The following is a 23,799-nucleotide window of genomic DNA, read 5'->3' on the forward strand; positions in this document are numbered from 1 at the left end:
TTATGTGTTTATATGGGGCACTATCACATCGTCTTTCCGTTACTTCCTTATTGTCTCCGAAATGTATTTCCATCTTCCCATGTTAAAAAATGTGTATCTCCCATCAAAGAGTTGATGAAATTGTAATTTATGGTCTACAGCTAATGGTTTCGAACTCTACTGAATGTGTGCAACTGATGAATCATGTCATGAATGCAACTGAGGCGAGATGTAGAAATGTGTTGAAAACTATTCACCAACTGAGGATCCAACCAGCAGGTTGGGGGACGACCACTCCACGACCTGAGCCATGCCACCGTGTGCAGAGCAAGCAGAACGTAATGTAATGTTAAATGTAAGCCTGTCATGATATCAAATTTTGATGGTCGCTAATTGTGCGACAAATTATCATCGATAATCGATATTATCGTCAACATTTTTTGAGACCGTTTTTTAATTATTGTCATGAGAGGTGTAATTCACATTTGAACCACTAGATGGTACTGAGGTTAACATTTGAACCACTGGATGGCACTGAAGTATAGTGTACCTGTGTGAGCCACATTAGCTTGACACAGAAGTTACCTGTATATATAATGTTTGAAATGTATATATTATGTCATATATATGACATAACCGTACTGAATGGCTGCATTTGTTTTGCAATGTAGTAAGTGACACCGTCTGTGAGCACGCACCATTTTGCACAGTTTTGTTTCTATTTAGATTGCCGACCAAACGCATTAGTAAGCGTTGACTGTCGGGACGAAGGCTCCGCTGCCCGGGGCACCTCCATCTGTAGTTTCTTTTTCCCCCAGTTGAGAAAACTGTCTGTGTCGGTCGTTTTTACAACATCGCTTCTTGAAAAAAATGGTTAATAACCATACTTCATATATGGAATATGTTGGGAGGTGTCCACTTGCACCATGGATATGATATAAGAAAAAAAGATTAATTATGTTGTTATTGCTCAAATTTCTATCTATCTTAATAATGTCTCTGGGAGTCGATGGGGGACGTATGTTGCTTGCTGCCGTAAAATAGGTCGACGGATGGCGTAGATTACACATGCCTAACATATGACCAACCGGATGTAGACACACATCTGCACATGCGTAGAACCTGGTTGAACAGATCGCGTTCCGGGTACGTATTGCGCAGTGACACCTCTGTATCCACTCACTAGTAGCCCCGCATCCACAAAGAGATGAGGGCTCACTCCCTCCGTTCATTCCACTATAGAACCAATGCGCACAGACCGATGCAGAGTGAACCCTCTTGTCATCAAGCCTGTGTGGCACAGAGAGACGAGAAGATGAAAGACACACACACATGCAAGCACATGTCAATTTAACGAGGGCGTCATAATTATCGACCAGTTTTCTTTTTAGCGTTCCATTAATACATTTCTCGATTATTGTGACAGGCCTAGTTAAATCTGAAATGAATTTCCACCACTAGAGGGCGGCATTGAAATTGTCCTTTCTTTTTCAATGGGAAAAAATGTCCGAAAATATTGTATTGTGGAAAATGTGGAGGAAGTCCTGATATATGGCCTTCATGTCCTGATTGAGCAGACTAAAAACTAGTGATGTGCAAATCGATACTGAAATAGATACTTCCGATACTAGCTCTTCATGCTCTAAAATCAATTTTCAAATTGAAATATCATACTTTTGGTACTTCAGTGATTTGAGGTCATGTTTGCCTGAAGCGCTATACAAGTGAAAGTTACCATGGTACCATTTTACCATGAAATGATCGATTTGTGTGTCAGTTTACATCCGCATTGTAACTCCACATCAGAGCATTATTTATTTACGCGTCCTCCTCAAGTTGTGTCACCGAGTCAAAGAATCTTGCAAACAGAGTGGATCCCATAGTGAAGGCTAAGAGGAACCATGAAGGAATGACTCTGGAGGAGCCACATGCCTAATTACCTCAAAATGGCGATTCCAGATGGCCTCAACCGCGGGTTGTCAGGGCGATTTAAAAAAAGAAAAAAAAAACCCACACACACTGGCAAATTTGACGTGTGATTGAAAATCTGTCAAGGCAGTTCTCCAGTCTATGAAGGACATCACATCGAGGGCCATGTTTCAATATGCCTTTAACGTCTTCTCATTATGACCTGCCAATATAATAAGAGGAACAGCATCCCTCATTTTTATGGATGTGAAAATGCATGGATCACTTATTACAGAATATTAAGCAAAAATGAAACACTTACTTTTGTTTCTTATACAGTCAAACCTTGGGTTTCAAACACCTCAGTTTCCGTATAATGCCGTTTCCGTCAAAAATTTTGCCTCGATATTCGTACGCCGTCTCATACAATATTGCACGTCCGTTTGCCCTGTACCGTATCATTTCGTGGAATCGCGTGCCCAAACAAAGCACCCTACGCCTTGCTGACTCACTGTCGACTGCTAAATAACCCACCATGGGGCCAAAGATAGTTGCGAGTGCCAGCAACTTGATGATGAAGGTGAAAAACACTAATTGAAGAAATGCAATGTACCAAGATGCCGTCCCTTCCCCTCCTCCCTCTTCGCTCCTCACCGTCTTCACCGACAAGAGTCATCAATAAGGGTGAAAAGTTTATATTTAATGTTTATTTGTCCATTTCATTCATCATTAATCGTTATTTTGCATTTTTCTCCATATAAAAATATAATTTTTCTCTAAACTGTATATTTTGTTGTTTTTTTTTAGGTGTCTGAAATGGATTAATTGGATTTACATTATTTCTTACAGGAAAAAACTGTCTTGAACAAATTACAGTAATAATGAAAACCGAGGTACCGCTGTATACGTTAGAAAACAGTCTTTTTTTTTTTTTTCCAAAACCCGCCAAAATCAAACACAATAAAATAAAGACTGTATTTGTGTATTTTAAGTATTCAACAAGCGGGAGATTGCAACAACAACAAAAAAACCCCGTTTCTTCACTGCCTGACAGACACTTTCTTTGAGTGGGTCTTTGCACGTCCCAGATCACAAGAGGAAAGTTTTAAGTTCCTTCCTTCCTGAAGAGCGATGCTGTATTTTCCCTCTGACACGCAATATTATCACTTTACTCTCGTAAATTTACGGCATTATTCTTGTTACATTACGACTTTATTCTCATAAATGTACGACTTTATTCTTGTAATATTACGTTTTTTCTCGTAAATGTAGAAGTTTATTGTCGCAAATTTACGATACTATTCTTGTAATATTAAAAAAAAAATTCTCGTAAATTTAACAACCGTTCTCTTAAATGTACGACTTTTTTTCTCGGAAATTATTCCCATAAATTTACAACTTTTTTTATGTAATTTTACAACTCTCTTCTCGGAAATTTACGACTTTATTCTCGAAATCAGTGTGGCCCTAAAACTCTGTCGTAAAAAAAAAAAAAACACACACAAAAAAATGGTTAAATTAATGAATCATGTGAGGGGAAATGCAACATTTCATTTTTAATAAACATAATATTAAATTAACAATTTCAATTAACTTAAGGGCATCTACATCAACAATACTACTTGGACAGGAAAATAATGATATTAATAAAAAATACATATTAATAAAAATACAATAAAATAAATATAGAGACGGATTAATATTTAAAAAATGGTACACTCTCTCCTAAAAGCTTTCTTGGGATCATTAAGAGTAACACCAATGTGGCTGCATGTATTCATGTGCGTGTGTTACCTGGCAGTGGTGGTGGTGTTGGGAGGGGTGCTTCTAATAATAATCTGCATCCATCCATCCTTCACACCAGCAGCGAGCGCGGCAAGGCTTGGCCGTCAGAGGGCGTAAGGATGGGCTCGGTGAACAGGTGGCCAGCATCGGAAAATGGACAAGGGATCATTGTGAACTGGAAACCTGCCTCCTGTTTCTCCATCAAGTACCTGGGTAGCCAAAAGGGTTGTTTCTTTTTTTAAAAATATTGATTAGAGAGCAGCAATTCAACCATAAAACCCTGTACACCTCTGGCAATTGTCACACATATGCCACATTCTTGCTGCTTATTGTTTAGTGCCAGTTGTCTTTCCTATTAGATAACAAGACCAGACAATTAAACCGGAGTTGGAAATCCTCTTAATGCAAGTGAAGTGGCTACGCGTTGTGTTCACGCGACGTGACAAGTGAGGCTCATAGATCTCATCTCCTTAGTCGCAGCTTGAGGGGAGGCTGCATTTGATCCAGTCGCTCAGATGTACTCTAATTATTGCTGCTTCACATCACTGACTGATAGTCATCAAAAGCCAAATAAATATTTAGAGCCTTGTTGCTTCCTGGGAATAACTCAGGCATCAATGCGAGTGTGTGTGTGTGTGTGTGTGTGTGTGTGTCTGTGTGCGTGCGGTGTATCGGCAACTAAAATCACCAGACACAAGCACACGCGTGCACACGCAAGCGTGCTCACATAGACCCACATTTTATTGTAAATAAGGGGTGTCCAAAGTGCGGCCCAGGGGACATTTGCGGACTGCAGCTGTTTTTTTATTGGCCCGCGGCACATTCTAATCATTACAATAACTTAAAAAAAAAACACACAAAAAAAACAAAAAATTATAAAAAGAATAAGTCAAAATATGAAGAAAAAATAGTTGCAATCTAACCAGTTGTAATTTTACGAGAATAATATTATGAGGAAAAATAATGTTATTTTAGTAGCATAAAGTTGAAATATTAAAGACATTATTTTTTTAAATTTTTTTTTAAGTTGTAATATTTGGAAAATTGGGTTGCATAAAAAGTTATGTTACCAGGATTAAGTCAAAATATTATGGGAATAAAGTCATCATTACGAGAAGAAAAAAGATTAATGGAAAAATGGAAAAAAAACATCTGTAATTTTACGAGAATAAACTCATAACATGGGGAAAAATTATCTCATTTTCGTAGCATGGCACTGAAACTTAAAAAAAACATTTTCTTAAAAAAGTCGTAATATTATGAGAAACAAAATAAAGATGGATTTTTTTTTTTAATTGCGGCTGTAATTTTACGAGAATAAACACGTAACATTAGAAGGAAAAATAATGTCATTTTAGTAGCACAGAGTTGAAATATAAAATGTTATTTTTCAGAAGTTGTAATATGAGAAACACATTTGTAATTTTTGCTAAATTAAGTTGCGAAAAAAGTTATATTACGAGAATAAAGTCAAAATATTATGAGAATAAAGTCATAATTGCAAGCAAATTTACAAGAAAAAAGTTGAAATAGTTGGAAAATGAGAGAAAAAACCCCAGTAGAAATCAGCCGTAATTTCACAAGAATAAAGTCAAAATATTACGAGAAAAAAATTGTATTCAAACAAGAAAAGTTGCAATTTTCCAAGAATAAACACCTAAGATTATGAAGAAAAACGAGAATAAATAAAATTTTCAAAGTCATAATATTCTGAGAAACAAACAAAACTGAAAAATTAGTTTGGAGAAAAAGTTAGAATACTATGGGAATAAAGTCAAAATATTATGGGAATAATGTCATAACAATTCGTGAAGAAAATTCATGAAGATTATATTACAAAAAAACAAAAAAAAACAAAGTGAAAAGACCAAAGTTCATACTAATACTAGCCTTTTTTTTAATCTCCAGTGTCTCACAAAGCTGAGATGCAGTTATATAACTTCTTAGCATTTCTACTTGTGTTGCTTTACAAATATCAACACAGCCCTCGCCTCCAACGGGAAATAGGCTTCAGCTTAAGCATCCGTTCCACTTGGTCCTAGTGCTTGACAGGTCCTGTTTTAATATAGCGTAAGACTGTTTTTTTGGGCGGTAAAAACTACAGGGAACCAAAACATCGTTGGTGTATGTCATGTTTAAAGTGCTACGCGGACAACGAGCTTGTCACTGGATGCTGATCCGGGTGATTCGGGGCCGAAGCGGAGTGCCTCACTGCTCGTATAAGCTAATCCGACTGACATTGTCTCCAGCCAGCTGTCCCTACGTCAGTCTGTCCCTTCTCCTTTGAGCCGGCCGCACCCAAAGGCTCTTCTTGAAGTCCTTCGGTCCCATTAGTCCCATTTGTCACGAATCTGTCCTTGCTTAAAACAAAGCTGTCCCATCAATACAAGTTCACCACTTAGTGGTGCTTACAGTAGCGCAACACAGCAGATTCATAATTCAACATTTAATGGATGACTCGCTCTCCTGTAATGCTGGGCTCCCCAATTGTTTCCAGTTGGTAAATAATGTAGTCTGGATGTGTAAAAAGTGGTCATACAATAATAATGATGATGGGGAGCGCCAACAAGAGCAAGTGAAATAATTCTGTTTGATTTCCACACAATCATTAGGAATTTATGACGAGATTTGTTCAGATAAAACAATTTATTCCAACAAAGTGTCAGGTCCTCTGATGACATCATTGTTCGTTTAAGTGTGAAATTATTGACTAATATCGCACATATACAGTCGGTAGTTACGTATGCCGTGATCCTTTTCCGGGAACGGGTAATCGGATGAATTATTATTTCAAATGTTGGCATTTCTCCACGTCATTCTGACCTTAACACGTCAACAGCAGTGCTCTGTTACAATCTCTGCATCCTCTCCACACACCAGCATACACTTATTCTCCACCAATCACGCTCGAGCATTCACGGACGTCGGAACTACAAACGTCAACACGAAACACAAGCAGGTCGTTCCCTTGCGCACTGATTTGGTAAAGTCTCAACTGTACACGCCAGATATCTGAAGTTTTTTCAAAAAATAAATAATGACTTACAAATAATTAGGTTCCCATGATTATGAACTACATTTATGACAAAGTAATTCTGTTATAAACTCGATTACTTTTTCGGAAACGCAAACATTGTTTCCTGTGTGTATGCGACTCATTCAGAGGGTGAACAGCCCACATCCACGAACACTTTCACCTCCGATTTCGGATCAACATTTGCAACAACAAAAACGGTCGTTATGTGTCGATTAGTTCCAGCTGCAATAACACTCCCCCTTCTCTCTTTAATTACCGACGTTCAGTCATGACGAAGGAGGCTATAGAAGCTAAATAGTCGACGAGATTCATCACCCTAACGATGCGCCATAAATGCAGGGGTGTCCAAAGTGTGGCCCAAGGGCCATTTGCGGCACATGGCTTGTTTTTAAGTAGTCCGCAGCATTTTAAAAATAACAATAAACCCCCAAAAAATGTAAAATTTTTTAAAGAAAAGAGCAAAAGGTATAAGGTAACAAGGAAAATCTGAAATGTTGATATTCATAACTAATAACATAAAGCACTGTCTGTAAATAGACACATTTTTATCCTTTTTACACAACTAAAAAATAAGAGTAAATTAAAACATATTAAACATTAAAAATGTGTAAAAAAAAATACAAAAATGTATTTAAAAACACTTTAAATATATAAACAATATTAATATTAAATCTATACATTAAAAACATCACAAATAAGTTAAATATTAAAACATATTCAAAAAATGTTAGTACACCCCATTTAAAAAAGACTCAAGATGGCCACATAGTCCAGGGGTGACCAAAGTGCAGACTGGAGGCCATTTGCAGCCCGCGAATCATTTATAATAAATAATAATTATAAATTACAATAAAATTAGACACAAAAAAACAGCAAAAATGGGAAAAAAATAGAGCAACAGGCATAATATAACCAGGAAAATCTGAAATATTAATATTCATAACCAATAACACATAACTTTGTCTTTAAATATATCCAATGTTTTAGCCTTTTTACAAAGAAATATTTAAACTAAATTCAAAAATATTCAAAATAAATGATAAAATATTTAAAAAAAATATTTGAAAAATGTGTGTACACCCGTTTAAAAAAAAAAAGTTGGCATTGGAGGGGACAGCATAGTGGAGGGTGACCTATTATTGTAGTAGAAATAAAATTTGACACAAAAAAAAAGAAGCAAAACTGGGGAAAAATTGAGAGAGCAAAAGGGCACAATGTCTAGAAAAAAATGAAATGTTGATTCTAATAATTGATAACACTGTAAAACATCTTCAAGGTTGGTCTGTTTTGGTTCGGTTGTCTGCTTTTAAAATAACAAATGAACTTGCCGTCTTGAAGCCCGCTGTGTTTCTTTACCGAGGCTTCAAAGGTCAAAGCAATCTTTTCCTGAATCAAAACCCAAAGCACTCGTGATGCCGAGCATGATGAGCAAATTGAGTGCTTCTGAAAAGGGCGACGCCGCGTTTCCCGATCACACCGGAGCCTACTGAGAGGTCGAAGGTGTCTATGTGGTGCGCGACGTAATTTGTCAACAGAGGAGGGGGCGAAAAAAAAAACTGATTTTAGTGGTAATAGGTTACTCTTTTTTTTCTTTTTTTTTAAAATACAAACTATGTTTGAAATCCAGTATCTCGTAAGACTGTATTATCCTACATGACCCATAGATGTCCTTGTTTAGCAAGTTTCAACCCCAGTGACATACTGATGTATTTTTTCCTCATATTTAAAACAGAACCTGAGCACGGGAGAGTTTTTGTGCAATTTTCTCCAGCAATCCCCACTCATGTGTCATTCGTGTTGCATAAACAACAAACGTTTCATCACAATACCCGCCTTTAATGAGTCAACACAGAGCGCTTGTTGTAATTAATGTAACTTGCAGGTACCATCATCTGGCATCATTATCTCCTCCAGATTGCTTTGTTGAATTTCAATTCCTGGACAGGCTTACAGCATTGTGTGCTGTATTATTGTATCAAATGGCGTTAAACACTTCACCCAAATGTGTGCAAAAACCCATCACGATGCACATTTTAGAACCACGGAGGCTTGAAGTGTGTAAACCTGCATTGAGGAGAAATTTGCAATAAAAAAATTAAAAAATAAAAAAAAAAAGGTGCTGCAGCAGTGCCTGGATCTGTAAGGAGCGGGGAGACGAGCAATGTGGAGCAGACGTGGGAGGTATTGAAAACTGCACAGAAAGAAATAAAAGGTGGAAAATAAAGAATGAAATCATTCCTACCTGCATCACAGGGCTCATCCTTTGCTGTGTGAATACAAGCTGCTTGCTTGTAGCCTTGAAACTGTTTGCCCCCCCAGCACCTCAGCACTTATGTGTTTTCTTACAAACATGCTTACCTGTGATTCATTGCAGTATGTATTTGTGCGCCTAATTAATTCAAAAAATGAGTGTAGTTAAGTCAGAATAAAAATTGAATGAGTTTTAATGAGGGTCTGCTATGTACTGTAAAAAAAATGTGAATGTTTGAAACCAGAAGCAATAAAAAAACAAAAAACTGATTACATTACAAGTAAATGTAATTTGTTAATCTCCACCTGTGGTAGTTGGTATCTGGTATCGCTACTATAAGAACATTCCCTGCCAAGACTTCATTAGGCAAACCTGCTCTGTCTAATCTGATTCAATACAAAAAAAACATAAAAACAGGGGATTCCAAAGTGCGCCTCATTTTTTATTGGCCCGGGGCACAGTCTACAATTAAATATTAACCATGAAAAATATAAATACAACAAAAATAGGAGGAAAAGGAGCAAAAAGGCTGAAAGTAATGAGAAAAAGTTGAAATGTTGGCAACAGTTGTCCCCCTTTAACCGTGGTTAATTGGTTCCAGATCCAAACGCAATCAATGAAGTAGGATTCAATATTAATCAAATTAAAAAATATTAATAGTATAGCCTAGAAAACCTGTTTATGACTTTCTAAATACAAGTTAGAGCCCTGTAGACATGAAATAACACCCCCATAATCACTTTCACACTCCTATTATTCTTTGTTTACATCACGTTGCGCAAGCTACGGGATCTCTGCAGGGACATAATAGACAGATGACGCTAGCATACCAAGCTACCGAGGTAACTTGTTAGCCTAACCAATTTACTTATTTACTTTGGAAAGTGTTTCAATCTGAGTGGGGAAGAAAGACAAAGAAGCCAAACATTTACAGTACCACTTCCGCACAGAATGAGAGGTGAACCTTTTTTTTTTTTTTACATTAGATCTCAGTCATGGCATGTCTGTCTCAGCCCGATCTCCTGACTGTGTGGCCAACATGCTAACCACTCGGTCACCATGCGGCTCTCTATTTAAAATACACATAGTGTAATCAGATAACATAGGCCAAACGTAGTATCTTCTCAAATTTTGATGATGAAAAAGATGTCCGGCAGGATACACTGTGGTCATCTACTGCCATGCATGGCGAGATATCGTTGTAAATGTCTGATCCAGCTCTTGTTTGTGCAGCTTCATCTTGTAGCTGCTGATTTTATACACTTTTTCCTCACAATAGCACATTCAAACCTGCAGCTCATTATTTAAATCCAGCTGTCGCTTTACGGAAAAAACCTCATAAAACCCGCCTAAACTCCAGCTACTCCTACAAGATGTGCAAAGAGCCTTTTCATTGTTCATTGTGCACCACTCACAGTCCCCCCCCACCCCCCCGTGAATAACCTAATGTAGCAGAAAGTGCCGCGCTGAAAGGTGGTAGTTACGGAAACTGATAAAAAGAAGAATGACGTCCTCCTCTTGAGTGAGGAATATACTGCTGCAGGTTTGAAATGAAGGTGTATTAGCACGGTGCAAAGCGCCTATAAATATCATCTTAATCCTTTCAGGGCTGACTGCGTCTCAGCGGGAATGTGCAACTGGTGCAAATGAAGCATGGAGCTTACGGTGGCTGATGCTAAACTCTTATAAATATGTCAGGTGTTGTCTTCTCTACAAAGCTGATGTTTTTTTCCCCCATTAAGCTCGACAAGATGTACTACCTTTACTGTATGTTCGTTCCTGACTGGTGTCCCAACCTTTACCACTGAGGGCCACAAAGTGGAAAAAGAAAGGATGCAAGGGCCACTTTGATATTTTCTAAGATATGTTAAGACGTTATACATAATTCTTGAAAAAATTATACCTTAGCTATGTGACACACGTGAAAAAGCCTATTATTTCTATCAAGTTTGTTCCTTTTTACTCCCATTTATGATGGTTTTTAAGTTTATTTTTCCAATATTTAAACTTTCTTCTTAAATAATCTTCATACATTTTCTTCTTGTAATATTATAACTATTCCCATAATATTATAAGTTTTTCCCCCAACTTAATTTTCCGAATATTACAACTTTTTTTGTCATAATATTACGACTTTAAAAAGTATTTTTTTTCTTTATTTATTATTTTCTATTATTATTTTTCCTCATAAAATTCCAAGTTTATTGTCATAAAATTGAGACTTTTTTTTCTTATCAAAATACTTTTTTTTTTTTTTACTTTATTCTTAACTACTAAAATGACATTGTTTTTCCTCATATTTTATTATTATTTACATTATTACAACTTTTTCTTGTTATTTGACAACTTTTTCCTCTTATTATTTTGATTTTATTCTTGTAAAATTAATGCTGATTTTATTTTTTGTTGTTAAATTATATTTTTAGAATGTGCCGTGGGCCGATAAAATAGCAACCGCAGGCCACACTTTGGACCCCTTATTTCTTACTTCATAAATCTTATTTCTAAATTGAATATCTTCATAGTTAGAGCACAGAAAACCAGTTTAGAACCTTCTAAATACAATGTTTAACATTAGAGCCCTCCAGAGATGAAATAACACACCTATAGTCACCTTTGTACTCGTATTACCCAATATAGTAGACATAAGAGAAAATAAGATATATAAGACATAAATAAGGCATAATATAGACTCACAAGGTAGCATTCCCTTTTTTACCTCTGGTATCTGTACAGTACTTCCTACAGTAGAGTGACTATTTTCTCACCACTGTAACATTACTGACACCTAGTGACCCGTGTAGAGTACTACATATCATCACAACGTCTTTGAATGTGTCTTCTGAATGCCTTACATTTATTTGTATTTTTGTTCATTTATACTCGAAAATGCTGAATTTAGATGACAATAGGTAATTTGCTTAAATATGCATATTTTTGACTTAGTCAACCACGAAACAGCGGCCATTTTTAATGAATATATTTTGAAAACCGGTGATAGAGTGAAGCCGCAAAATTTGAAGCATGATGTGGCGAGGGATTACTGTAAACAGCACGACAAGGATGATGGAACATAATTATTCATAAACCGTAGCTTTGCAATGAATTCATTAGTAGTGTGTCCAATGTAGACATTGTGAAGACAGATAATGGGGCGGGAAAGATTCTTAACAGCAAATATTTCGACATGTTTGTGTCTGACCTGTGAAGCTCTGTACATCAGTCGCGCGCGAGCGGCGCACGCATCCAAAGTATTCTCCGCGGCACCAGCTGGTGCAGCACTTGTGCCTGCTTGATCCTTTGGCAGACTCCCCATTCTGTTTAAAGATTATTTTTAGGATATTAGAACACGGGGATGTGACGTTGCCCACAGTAATGCCGGGTGGATGTGTCATCTCGCTTCTGCCAGTTGTCGCTTCTCATCAGTTTTGCCTAAAATGTTTGCAGTGTCACGCACGTGCTTTGTTGCTTGTTTGTGTGTGTGCGTGCGTTGTGGATTCATTAGGACTCCTGAGGCACGCAGGTAGGTGGCCAATGTAAACAAGTTGGGATGAAGTGCAGGTTAACCCTTCATGTGAAAGACTACTTTTTACATGATGAAACGTCTCTGCAAGACAACCCAGGATTTTGTTTGATTTTTTGGGTTTCAACATTGGAAATGTTTGGGGGGTTTTGTTGCATATCATACATAACATCGTCAGCACGAGTCAAGTAGAAAGGCACTTAGACCTGCGCCCAGGTGGAAAGGATCAGTAGGTTAATCAACACAATGCATTCTGAGCAAAGAACATGTATAAAAAGGAAAGCGTATTCATTAAAAAACATCAGTTCATCTTGTTTTTATTGCAGCACTTTCAGATTCAGTTGAATGGAACGTAAATCAAATCTTGTATTATTATTATTGTCATGCTTTTTATTATAAAATTTATTATTACAATATTAAAAGTATAAAAAATAAAATATAATAAATAAAAATGAGAATTTATTGAAAATATTTGTAAAGATTTTGTTATAAATTGGTGTAATTTTCAGAGGGGTTTTTTTCATTTACACATCAGGTTGAATTTTCATTGTTTCTCATAGAGCTGCAACAATTAATCGATAATTAATCGACTATTCAATTAATCCAATTAATACCAACTATTTTGGAATTCTGTTAATCTTTTTTTTATATATAAAATGTAAATATTCTTTGATTTCAGCCTCTCAGATGCGAAAATCTTTTTAATTTCCTGTGTCATCCATCCTGTTTTCTCTGCGTTTGGGGCAAAACAAGATATTCAAACACATCAGCTTTGACTTTGGAAAACAGCCATCATTTCTATGGCAGACTTATTAGCATTGGGAGCCTTACTTGTTTTTTTCTGGACAGTATACCATACTTCCTGCAGTGGCTATTGTCTCATCAGTGTAACATTACTGAGACCTAGTGGCCAGTGTAGAAACTACTATTCGCTGATTTGTTTGTGGTTATGGAGAGACTCACGATGCACTTCAAATCGATTTATTAACAAGAAGAGAACCCATGCAGTGAACATTCACACAGGAGCGTGTTTAATTAAGGCAAGAAATATGTAAAATTTGCTTAAATATGCATATGTTTTGACTGATAATAGGTCCTAGTCCACCATGAAAAGCGATAATTTATTAATGAATGTATTTTTGAAAAACCGTGACAGAGTGAAGCTGCAAAATTCAAAGGGCAAAGTGGCGAGGGACGACTGTCAACATTTTTTTTTTGTACAATCACCACTATTGGTAACATATGCTAGTCGGTGGAGGTGTTGTTATATATTTTTTTTATATTTTGAGCCAGTTACATACAGTCCCTTTAGACCAGCACTTCTCAAACAGTGGGGCAGAACCCCCTGTGAACTGTCGGGGGGCGGTGTGAGGCTGGGAGTACTCTCAATGTTCGTGCAGACCTGCCAACATGTACAAATTTATTGTACTCTACATGCAATTTGACTCTTGAATATGCTTGTATGCTTCACAATTTCGAGTTCAATCTGTACAGTACAGATAAATAAGTAAATATTATCAGTTTCTCAATAGTATTTCAAATCTGGGGGTGTGAATACATTCCTGTGCCCTGGCGGGGGCATGACAGAAGATAACTGAGTACCGCTGCTTTAGATAACAAAGACAGACGGTGTTATAGAGCGAGAAACTGCAATTCCTCCCTAAAATTGACAAAGAAGGACGATCTGATTGGATGCTTTTGTGTCTGTGAATTTTTGACTGGTTTTAACCACCGTCAGGAACATGAAGAAGAATGCAAAAGTAAGGGTGTGTTAACAACTCCATCATACCTCAAAATGTGACTCCACGTGTGTCTCTTTTCATCCAAATGTTCTATTCTGAATGCTGGGTGTCTGAAAAGCACGTGGCAGTTTGTCTTTTAGCATGCACGCGTTTAGAGAAAGCATTCAGCGATGAAGACAGTCTATTGTCTCCTTCCGTCTTTCCCTCACATGCGCGTCTGTTGTTTGCCTCCTCCGTACGTTCGTTGTCCTCTTTTCGTCTACTTTTTGCTTTGTAATTCTTTTCCCCGCTGCGGTATTATTGTGGCACCTCCTTCACGTTACTCAGTGTCACAGTCTTGACTTGCCTTCCCTTTGTTAATCGGCAGTAAACAACATGGCTGTCTGGGGAGCCGTGCGTGGTGCCGGGACATATATTTAAATATAACAACAGCGGCAACGCCTGATTAAGGATGATACCACTCACACGACGATGCGCGGTGATAAAAGGTGCTCAGATATCCCGGTGACATGTGAAAGCGTAGCACACAGCTAATTGATGCTGCCTCTGACTCTCCCAGAGACGTTGTTTGCATGCATGTTTTGTGGGTTTTAATCCGTTTGATTGTTGTTCAAGGTGGCAGACATGCAGTCGCCAACACGTTTCCAAAAACAGTTCTTTTGATGGTACACAAGTAACAGGTTGAATTTTCATTGTTTCTAATAGAGCTGCAACAATTAATTGATGATTATCCAATTAATCAACAACTATTTTGATATTCGGTTGATCGTTTTTTTATTTAAAATGTAAATATTCTCAGATTTCAGCCTCTCAAATGTGAATATTTTTTTATTTCCTTAGTCATCCATGACAGCAGACCTGCTTTTGTTGTTTTTGAGGCAAAACAAAATATATCAGCTTTGACTTTGGAAAAAAGTGATGCAAATTTGTGCATCTTCTAAGATATAAATAAGACATAACATAGACGCACACGTTAGCATTGGGAGCGTTACTTGTTTTTTTTTCTGGACAACGTGCTTTCTGGAGTGGCTATTGTCTATCAATGTAACACTACTGGCACCTAGTGACCAGTGTACAATACTACATAATACGTCTTTGAATGCTCCTTCTGAATGCCTTATGTTTGTTTTTACCTTCATTTAGCCATTTTTATGCTTGAAAATGCTTACTTTAAGCCACAAATACATACAATTTGCTTAAATATGCCATTTTACAGGCCATAATACTATTAGGCCGAAGTCAACCAGGAAACAGCGATAATTTATTAACATATTTTGAAAAACAATGATAGGGTGAAATTCGAAATTTGCAAAGTAGCGAGGGAAGATTGTATGAACTCTTTCTAATTACGCTTTTTTTTTGCTTGTTCTTCCATTTCTGTTATTAATTTTTCCAAATATTTCAATATTTACTTTTTTCCTTTGTAAAATTTTAATGACTTTATTTTATGACTTTATTCTCATAAAATTAGGTTTTTCTAGGAATATTATGACTTTATTCTCCTGTTATACTCCTCATGATGTTACCAATGGCCCCCGGGCCGCACTTTGGCCCCCCCAACCCAGGGCCTAACTGATTAATCGAAACAGCAAGTTTCAGATTAATCGTCTAAGAAAATAATGGTTAGTTCCCGCCCAAGTTCCGACTATTTCAGCATCTGGATGGTCTACCAACCGTGCACGGTGTTGAAAATGAACCCATTCATGAGGATAGCGAGCATGTGTGCAGAAGTCTGCTATGTGGTCCCACTGTTTTAACTGATTAAATATGTGAATATTTAACGGCAACAAATCTCACCACAGCTGCAGACCATCGTCAGGTCCGTTCCTCTGGGAACCGCCAAGCTGTTCCTCCAGCTCTCTTGGAGAGACACGCCGTGCCGTTTTGCCGAATCCGGCTTCCTCCCGCCCATAAATACCCAGCACTCGACACGTTCCGTGCACAAAAGGGACCATCCCGGGGGGCTGTGGAGTGTTTGGCTTTCAATTAGCTTCTTTGCCCTGCGTCTCCTGCAGCTTTGCTGTTTGCTTCTGCTTCATTGTTGCCATCATGGTGAAAAGGTATTGTCTGGTTGTCATCACAAACTATTATTCATTAATGAATCATGCTGTTTCATCGTTGAATACGGCCTATTATTAGTCAAAAAATAAGCATATTTAAGCACATTTTACTTTTTTTTGCCCAAATTAAGCGTTTTCTAGGAAAAAAAATAGCGACATTAAGTAAAATGCAAATACAGGTCTAAGGCATTCAGAAGACACATTCAAAGACACCATATGTAGTATTCTACACTGGTCACTAGGTGTCAGTCGTGTTACTATAATGAGACACACAAGCATCAGACCTGATCGCCGCAACAACATTACTGCAGGTTTGAATGGTCTCACAACCAGTGCAATAATCCCTAAAAGGGGCTACTATTTCCACGCCACGATGTCACTTCCTGTCTGTCCCCCACTGAGCTCCCCCAGCACCGGAACATAGCAACATATAGTACACAATCACAAATCTTATTTATGTCTACTATATTGGGTAATAGGAGAGTAAAGGTGATAATAGGGGTGTTATTTCAATTATAAGATAGATAGATAGATAGATAGGTAGATAGATAGATAGATATGTATAGAGAGAGAGAGAGAGAATACGGCCTATTAGTCAAAAACTATATAACTATATAACTTTCAGCACATTTTATGTATTTTTTTGGCCTAAATTAAGCATTTTCAAATATATAAATGGCAAAAGAAGACGCATTCAAAGACGTTGTGATGATATGTAGTTCTCTACACTGGTCACTAGGTTTCAGTAAATGTTACTGTAATGTTTGGTGAGACACACAAGCACCAGACTTAAATCGCTGGAACAGACTTTTTTTGCAGGTTTGAATGATGTCACAACAGGCATAATAATCCCTCACACACGCTACTGTTACGCCCGTAACCCACGCCAAGCTAAAACTCAACTCTCAATCCCCGACATCACTTCCTCACACACAAGCACGAGTCTTATTTATGCCTTATATGTCTTATTTTCTGTTATTATTTGTTCTATATTAGGTAATAGGAATGTAAAGGTGACTATAGGGTTGACATGTTATGTCATGTGTAGAGGCCTGCAATAATGTTAAAAATCGTAATTATAAATCGTATTTATTTATTTCTATGCTCTAACTATGAAAAATATTCCATTTATAAATACGAAATCCTACTTGGCAGAACACAATTAACCACGATAAACGAGGGACGACTGTATAGGAGGGAGTCCAGTTTCTGTTTAGGTCCTTCCTAAGCGGTCATTGGTTGACTTTTCCATGACTCTTGATGCATCATTTGACACAATTTATGTCAAACCAAAAAGCACCACAGATTCAGTTGTTTGACTCTGCTTCATTGATCACCCTTGGTGCATGCGAGTGACCGGAAGAAAGGCTCTGACTCACTTTTGCACCGTTGTCGTTTTGCACCACAATGAAATCGAGACCTTAAATATAAGACTTCTCAGACTGTTTTCTAGGAGAAAAACCAATATGGTCAATAAGGTACATCTAGTAGTGTAACTTAGTCCATTTATCCACTTGGTCATCACACAATTATCATTCCTCTGTAATAATATTGGATTGAGAAGAACTACAACTAAATCAGATTAGGATTGAACAACATAAAGTGTATGGTTACGTCAGATAGAGTTTCTGTCGTGTCAAACCTTGACCCACCAAAGCTCCGTTCCCGCTCCTTTACTTTCAACCATGTAAGACCTCTTTGCTGTTTATTTACTCGCAAGTATGAGACATCGTGCCAAGGCTAGCTCTGCTGTCCTCTACAATTACTAGTAGGAAAGATGCAGCTCTGGCCCCAAGGATGTTCTTTGGATCTCTGAAGAAAGGAAACGGACAGATGTCATTTGTATTACAGCAAATCCACCCTGGATGTTTTGCTCTTAGAGAAGGGCTAACTAACCATGTCAGAGCAGACATTTTTCCACTACATCATGCAACCTGATCTTGACCCCAAATGTACTGTACAAACCCCCCATTTTTTCTCAGGGTTCATGTGTGCTTAGCTGGTTAAAGCGCACTAGACACTCATGTAGTATTACTCTTATACTGTAGCGATATCCTCATGGTGTACTTCTGTGGGTGTGACAATAATGAGTGGGGTTAATGGTTGGATGAGCCACCAGGAACGTCCTGCATAAACCTGTGGATTTTTGGTCCTTTTTTTGTCTCCGAATATAGGCAGTTTTTTCCGCAGAAAACTAAGTTATAAATAAATTGCTCAAACGTGTATACAGTGCAAATTTGTGGACTTTCAGGGGAAAAAAATCATTTTACATTTTTAGTTTTTTTCTGCAGAAAATTAATGTATCAATAAATTGCACAAAATTGTGGATTTTTGGTCAAAAAGATTACACATATTTTTTCTCCAATTTTTTTTTTTCAAAAATTTGGCTGTTTTTCTGCTGAAAAAGAATGTATAAATAGATGACAAAAATTGTATACAGCACAAATTTATGGATTATTGGTGGAAAAAAATGTAAAAAGTCCCTACAAATATCGGTTGTTTTTTTCAGAAGAAACAAATGTGTAACTAAATTGCACAAACTTGAATACAGTGCAAATTTAAGGATTTCAGTTGACATTTTAGTTGTAATTTTAGTTGTTTTATTTTCTGAAAATAGGCTGGGTTTTTTCCCCCCCACAGAAAACAAATTTAGAAATAAAGTGCCCAAAACTGTACACAGTAAAATTCATGATTTTTTTTTTTTTTTATTACAGAAAAATGTAAATGAATTGCAAAAAGTTGTATACGGGTTGTATATATAAATTGTATATTTGTGGACTTTTGGTCAAAAAACAAAATATTTTTTCTCCGAGAATAGACTGTTTTCAGCAGAAAATTAATTATCGCAAAAGTTGACCTGAAATGGGAGGAGAACATCATCGTCAAGCTAGCAGGAGGGTTTAGAGGGGTAGGAATGAGCCGTGCGTTAAAAATACACACATTTATGGTCATATCAATGACTTGAGGATTGGCTTTACTGCGTTCCATAATTCTGTACAGGCTAGTTCTCCATATCACCTGCTCACTCCAGCCCCTGTGCCCTTTGAGCATTGCAGTCAGTAAGTGGGCCTCCTACCTTTGAGGAGTCGGCTCTCTCGGCCCTCCTGCTGAGCCCATCTGTGAGCCGAGCCCCCTTCATCGACCCCTCCGCTCACATTAGGCGTGCCCTGGAATCACGCCGCTCACTCTCTCCCCCTCCTTTGTATGTCAGCGCTCCTCTAACCCTCCTCCAGTGTCTGTCAAACACACACACACACACACACACAGATATATGCCTAGAGCCTAGTCACACACAAAGAAACTGTGCGGGTACTTTACAGTGCACTTAATTACCTATATTTGAGCATGGGCTTCTGGTGTTTGCAGAGGCGCTTTACTATATGCTCTTTATAAACTCCTTTTTTCCACTTTTGGCTCACCGTCTTTTCCTTGACAACCATTCATTTTTCATCCTTACATCTTTTCATGTGCTTCTACCACTCTCCTATCCTTGCCACCTCCAATATCTTGACACCTAGTCTGACACACACTCAAGCAGCGAGTTCACTGAAGAAATATGAAAAAGAAACTGCATAATATATAAGAGACAACTTCTATTTGAAATACTCCTCGACTTTACCGACTTTGCCGCGCATACGCCACCAGGACACGCCTCGCCGTCAACGAAGTAATCAGCCAGGGTTTTGGGCGCGGACCCCTTAGTTGCCCCCTTGAATCTTAATTCGTCATCTTAGTGAGACATTTTGGACATTTGTATGCCAGCAATTTTTGAGAAATTGGATTTCAACAAGCTTTGGAACATTTCAAAGCGAGTGGGGGGTGTGCTGAAAACTGCACTTGTGCTCCTCAACGAGCTAAAGTGATCAAAATGTGCATTATGTCCCGAGTACAGCGGCCACTTCGCAGCTTCACTCTATCACAATTAAAAAAAAAAAAAAAAAAAAGAGTTAAAAAATCATGCCGTTTTGTGGTTAAATATGACCTATTAACAGTAAAAAAACAAGCACATTTTACATATTTGTTGCCTAAATTAAGCATTTTCAAGTATAAAAATGGTTAAATTAAGTAAAATACAAATATAAAGCATTCAGAAGAAGTATTCAAATATGTTGTAATGATAAGTAGTATTCTGCAATGGTCAGTAGGTGTCAGTAATGTTGCTGTAATGGCACACAAGCAGCAGATTTGATAGCCGGAACAGGCTTTTGTTGCAGGTTTGAACGGTCTCACAACAGGCTACAAGCTAAAACTCAACTCTGAACCCTCAACGTCGCTTCCAGAAGACATTTAAAGCAACACACACAAGCACAAGTTTTATACATGTCTTATTTGTGTCTTCTTTTCTCTTTTTATGTCTATTATATTGGGTACTATGGGGTGTTATTTCATGTCTAGTCGGCGCTAACAATGTTAAAAAACACATTTAGAAGGTCATAAGCAGGTTTTCGATGCTCTAAGAAAATATATTTTTTTAAAATTAACTTAAGCAATTAACTGCAATAAATGAGGGATTACTGTACAGCACTGGCGTCCCTCAGGGCTCCATCCTAGAGCCACTGCAGTTTCTGCACCATGTTGAGCACAATCCTGAAAAAAAAAAGGTCATTTTCCACATAAAATGGGCTTTTTCCGTTCCAATTTACCCCTAACAAAATGACATCTTTGTTCTGAATTATTGGAAAACACTAATCAGATTTGAATATAATTGAAGTTGCTCAATCTCCAGCATCGTCCATTCTTCTTAATATGCTATTCTGCGATAAATCGGGGCTAGGCATCTTCTTGCTCATGAATTCTCATCTACTTGACAGCTACACAGTACCATATTGACACTGTGGTGCATCTGACGAGGGCTGTGCATATTTTCATACCAAATGAAAGTGTGTTGTTGAGGCACAGGACAGCCATTCTTTATTGAAAAGGTGGAATTCTTGAAGAAAGATCTTAACGTTGTTACATTCCCTCATGCGTTCTTCCACCTGTGCACATCATTCTGCCTTCCACAGTTTTCCCTCACTTCAGCAAGGTGCAAAGTTCACCTAATTAGCGTTAAACCCAGCTGAGATCCCCTCTGCCACACACACACACAATATTGCTTTCACTATAATCTGCTGTGGGGATAAAAAAAGCCACTATAACACATTGCATGGCTGACAGAGCCGGTACCCATTGGCTTCCACCCTCTTCCCATTTTTTTCGTGTCCTCCTCCCTCTGTATGTCACGGTGACTGTCACTTTTCCGCACACCTTTCTCTGCGTCGAGCTTGCTCCCTCTCCTCTTGCCACCTGCCTTTGCCACCTACACAGCGGTCGGATGTGCATAGCAACACCAAGATAACACCCAGACATTCAAGACACCCAATTTATCAGGGCCCGGCTCTCATAATTCACTTCACGTTCATAGAAAAGAAATTATTATATTTGATCTGTTGATCTGTTGCAGTCGTCCCTCGTCACTTTGCGCTTGAATTTCGCAGCTTCACCTTGTCATGGGTTTTCAAAATATATGAATATAATCAATTAATATAATATTAATATAATAAAATATTAATACATCATCACTGTTTCGTGGTTGAAAGGATATACATATTTACGCAAATTGTACATATTTTTTGGCCTAAATTAAGCATTTTCAAGCATAAAAATGTCTAAATTAACTAAAATACAAATACAGTAGTATGTAAAAGTTTGGGCACCCCTGCCACTTTCCATCCATCCATCCACTTTCTATGCCGCTTATCGCGAGGTTGCGGGGGTATGCTGGAGCCTATCCCAGCTGACTTCGGGCGAGAGGCGGGGTACACCCTGGACTGGTCGCCAGCCAATCGCAGGGCACATATAGACAAACAACCATTCACACTCCCATTCATACCTATGGACAATTTAGAGTCATCAATTAACCTAACATGCATGTTTTTGGAATGTGGGAGGAAACTGGAGTACCCGGAGAAAACCCACACACGCACGGGGAGAACATGCAAACTCCAATTTCATTTTTATGTATCAAATAACTGATGGACAGAGCGATATTTCAAGAGTGAAATGAGCTTTACTGTATGAACTGAATATGTGCAATATGCATTACCACAGCACTTTATTCCAAAATGAAGCTTGCTTGTCCGAATGTTCTTTTGCATACCTCAGGTGACGAACCACAAGTTGATGTTATACAGTAGTTCTTTGGAAGTGGTCTTTGGGTTACCTTTGGGTTATCTTTACCTTTGCCTCGCTGATATTATCCCTGGCCTACCACTTCTGGCCTTAACAATAACTGTGTTTGTGGTCTTCCATTTCCTCATTATGTTCATCGCAGTGGAAACTGATACCTGAAATCTCAGAGATAGCTTTTTGTAGCCTTGGCGTAAACCATGATGTTGAACAATCTTCATTTTCAGGTCAGGTGACCGTCAGCTGTTTTGAGGACTACATGTTGCCCGTCTTCACAGGAGATTCAAAGAGAAAACCAGCTTTCAACTGACCACCTTAAACACCTTTGATTAGATGGTTGGATGCAGCTATCTATAAAACACAAGGCTTAATGAGCTCACAAAACACATTTTGCGTTCCAATTAAGCAGTGATAGGGGTGTACAAATTTCTATTTATCCTCATTTCCCTTCTGGAACACTCCTGTGTCCATCAGTTATGTGATACATCAAAACGAAATAATAGATACAAATATCCATTGATTTATTAATGAAAAGAGGTGCCCAAACTTTTTCATACAACTTTATAAGGCATTCAGACGTGTTGTGATTTGTGGTATTCTACACTGGTCACTGGGTGTCAATAATGTTACATTACAGGAATCTTGAGCGTAAAGGTGACTACATGGGTGTTTTTTCATGTCTCGAGAGCTCTAACAATGTCAAAAAACATATGTAGAAGGTCATAAATACGTTTTCTATGTTCTAATATTACATTTATAAATACAATTTTACTGTATTACAATACTAGTGCATGACACACTTAGCATTAGGTCCGAACTAGCTTGTTCTCATTAGCAGAGAAAAACGTTGTGTACAGAGATGACCTTAAACATGAAGTCACGTGAGAAAAAGTAAGTTCACAACATATTTAGATACTTACAGGTTATGTCTTGCCAAGGATTACCCAAGAAGTTACAGATAGCGATACGTTTGTATGTAAATACGTTCAGTGCTGCTCTAAAAAAAAAAAAAATGGCGTTTGCACTAAATTGCCTGCTGCTTACAACTGGAGGCTTGCTAGATGGCGCTGCAACGTAAAACTAATCACCAAAGAAGAATTTCGAGCTGGATAGTAAACAGCGGCATCTACTGGAGAAAAAGCGAATTACACCATTACACCGTCACATCCCAGAAAAACGTATACACACTTTAAATAATTGTAAACTACTTGTTTATTATAACTTGTTCAGTTTTCAAAACGTAATGGAATATACAAACATCATTTTATTGTTTTGTCACAGCATATTTTCTCAAACTGACGTCCCTTCTGGTCCAGGCACTGCCGACAACGCGAAGCGATGGAATC

At 37.8% G+C, this 23,799-nt stretch overlaps 1 protein-coding gene across 9 annotated transcripts in view; it reads right to left on the minus strand.

The window, feature by feature from the left end:
• The window catches only part of rttn (rotatin), a 77,775-nt gene extending 54,271 nt beyond the window's left edge, over positions 1-23,504 (minus strand). For 2 of the 9 annotated variants that reach the window (XM_054765819.1, XM_054765820.1), the window contains exons 1-4: positions 23,374-23,487; positions 19,362-20,872; positions 3,682-3,881; positions 1,920-2,110 (exon numbers count right to left, since the gene is read on the minus strand). The gene's annotated coding sequence lies outside the window, so the exon portion shown is untranslated. Of the gene's footprint in view, positions 1-1,162; positions 1,270-1,919; positions 2,111-3,681; positions 3,882-12,162; positions 12,881-19,361; positions 20,873-23,373 lie in introns of those variants that run through there. The other 7 variants (XM_054765818.1, XM_054765823.1, XM_054765821.1 and 4 more) reach the window with 7 other exon arrangements.
• Between the last annotated feature and the right edge of the window lie 295 nt (positions 23,505-23,799).

This window comes from Dunckerocampus dactyliophorus, chromosome 21, assembly GCF_027744805.1.
Source record: "Dunckerocampus dactyliophorus isolate RoL2022-P2 chromosome 21, RoL_Ddac_1.1, whole genome shotgun sequence".
NCBI lineage: Eukaryota > Metazoa > Chordata > Actinopteri > Syngnathiformes > Syngnathidae > Dunckerocampus > Dunckerocampus dactyliophorus.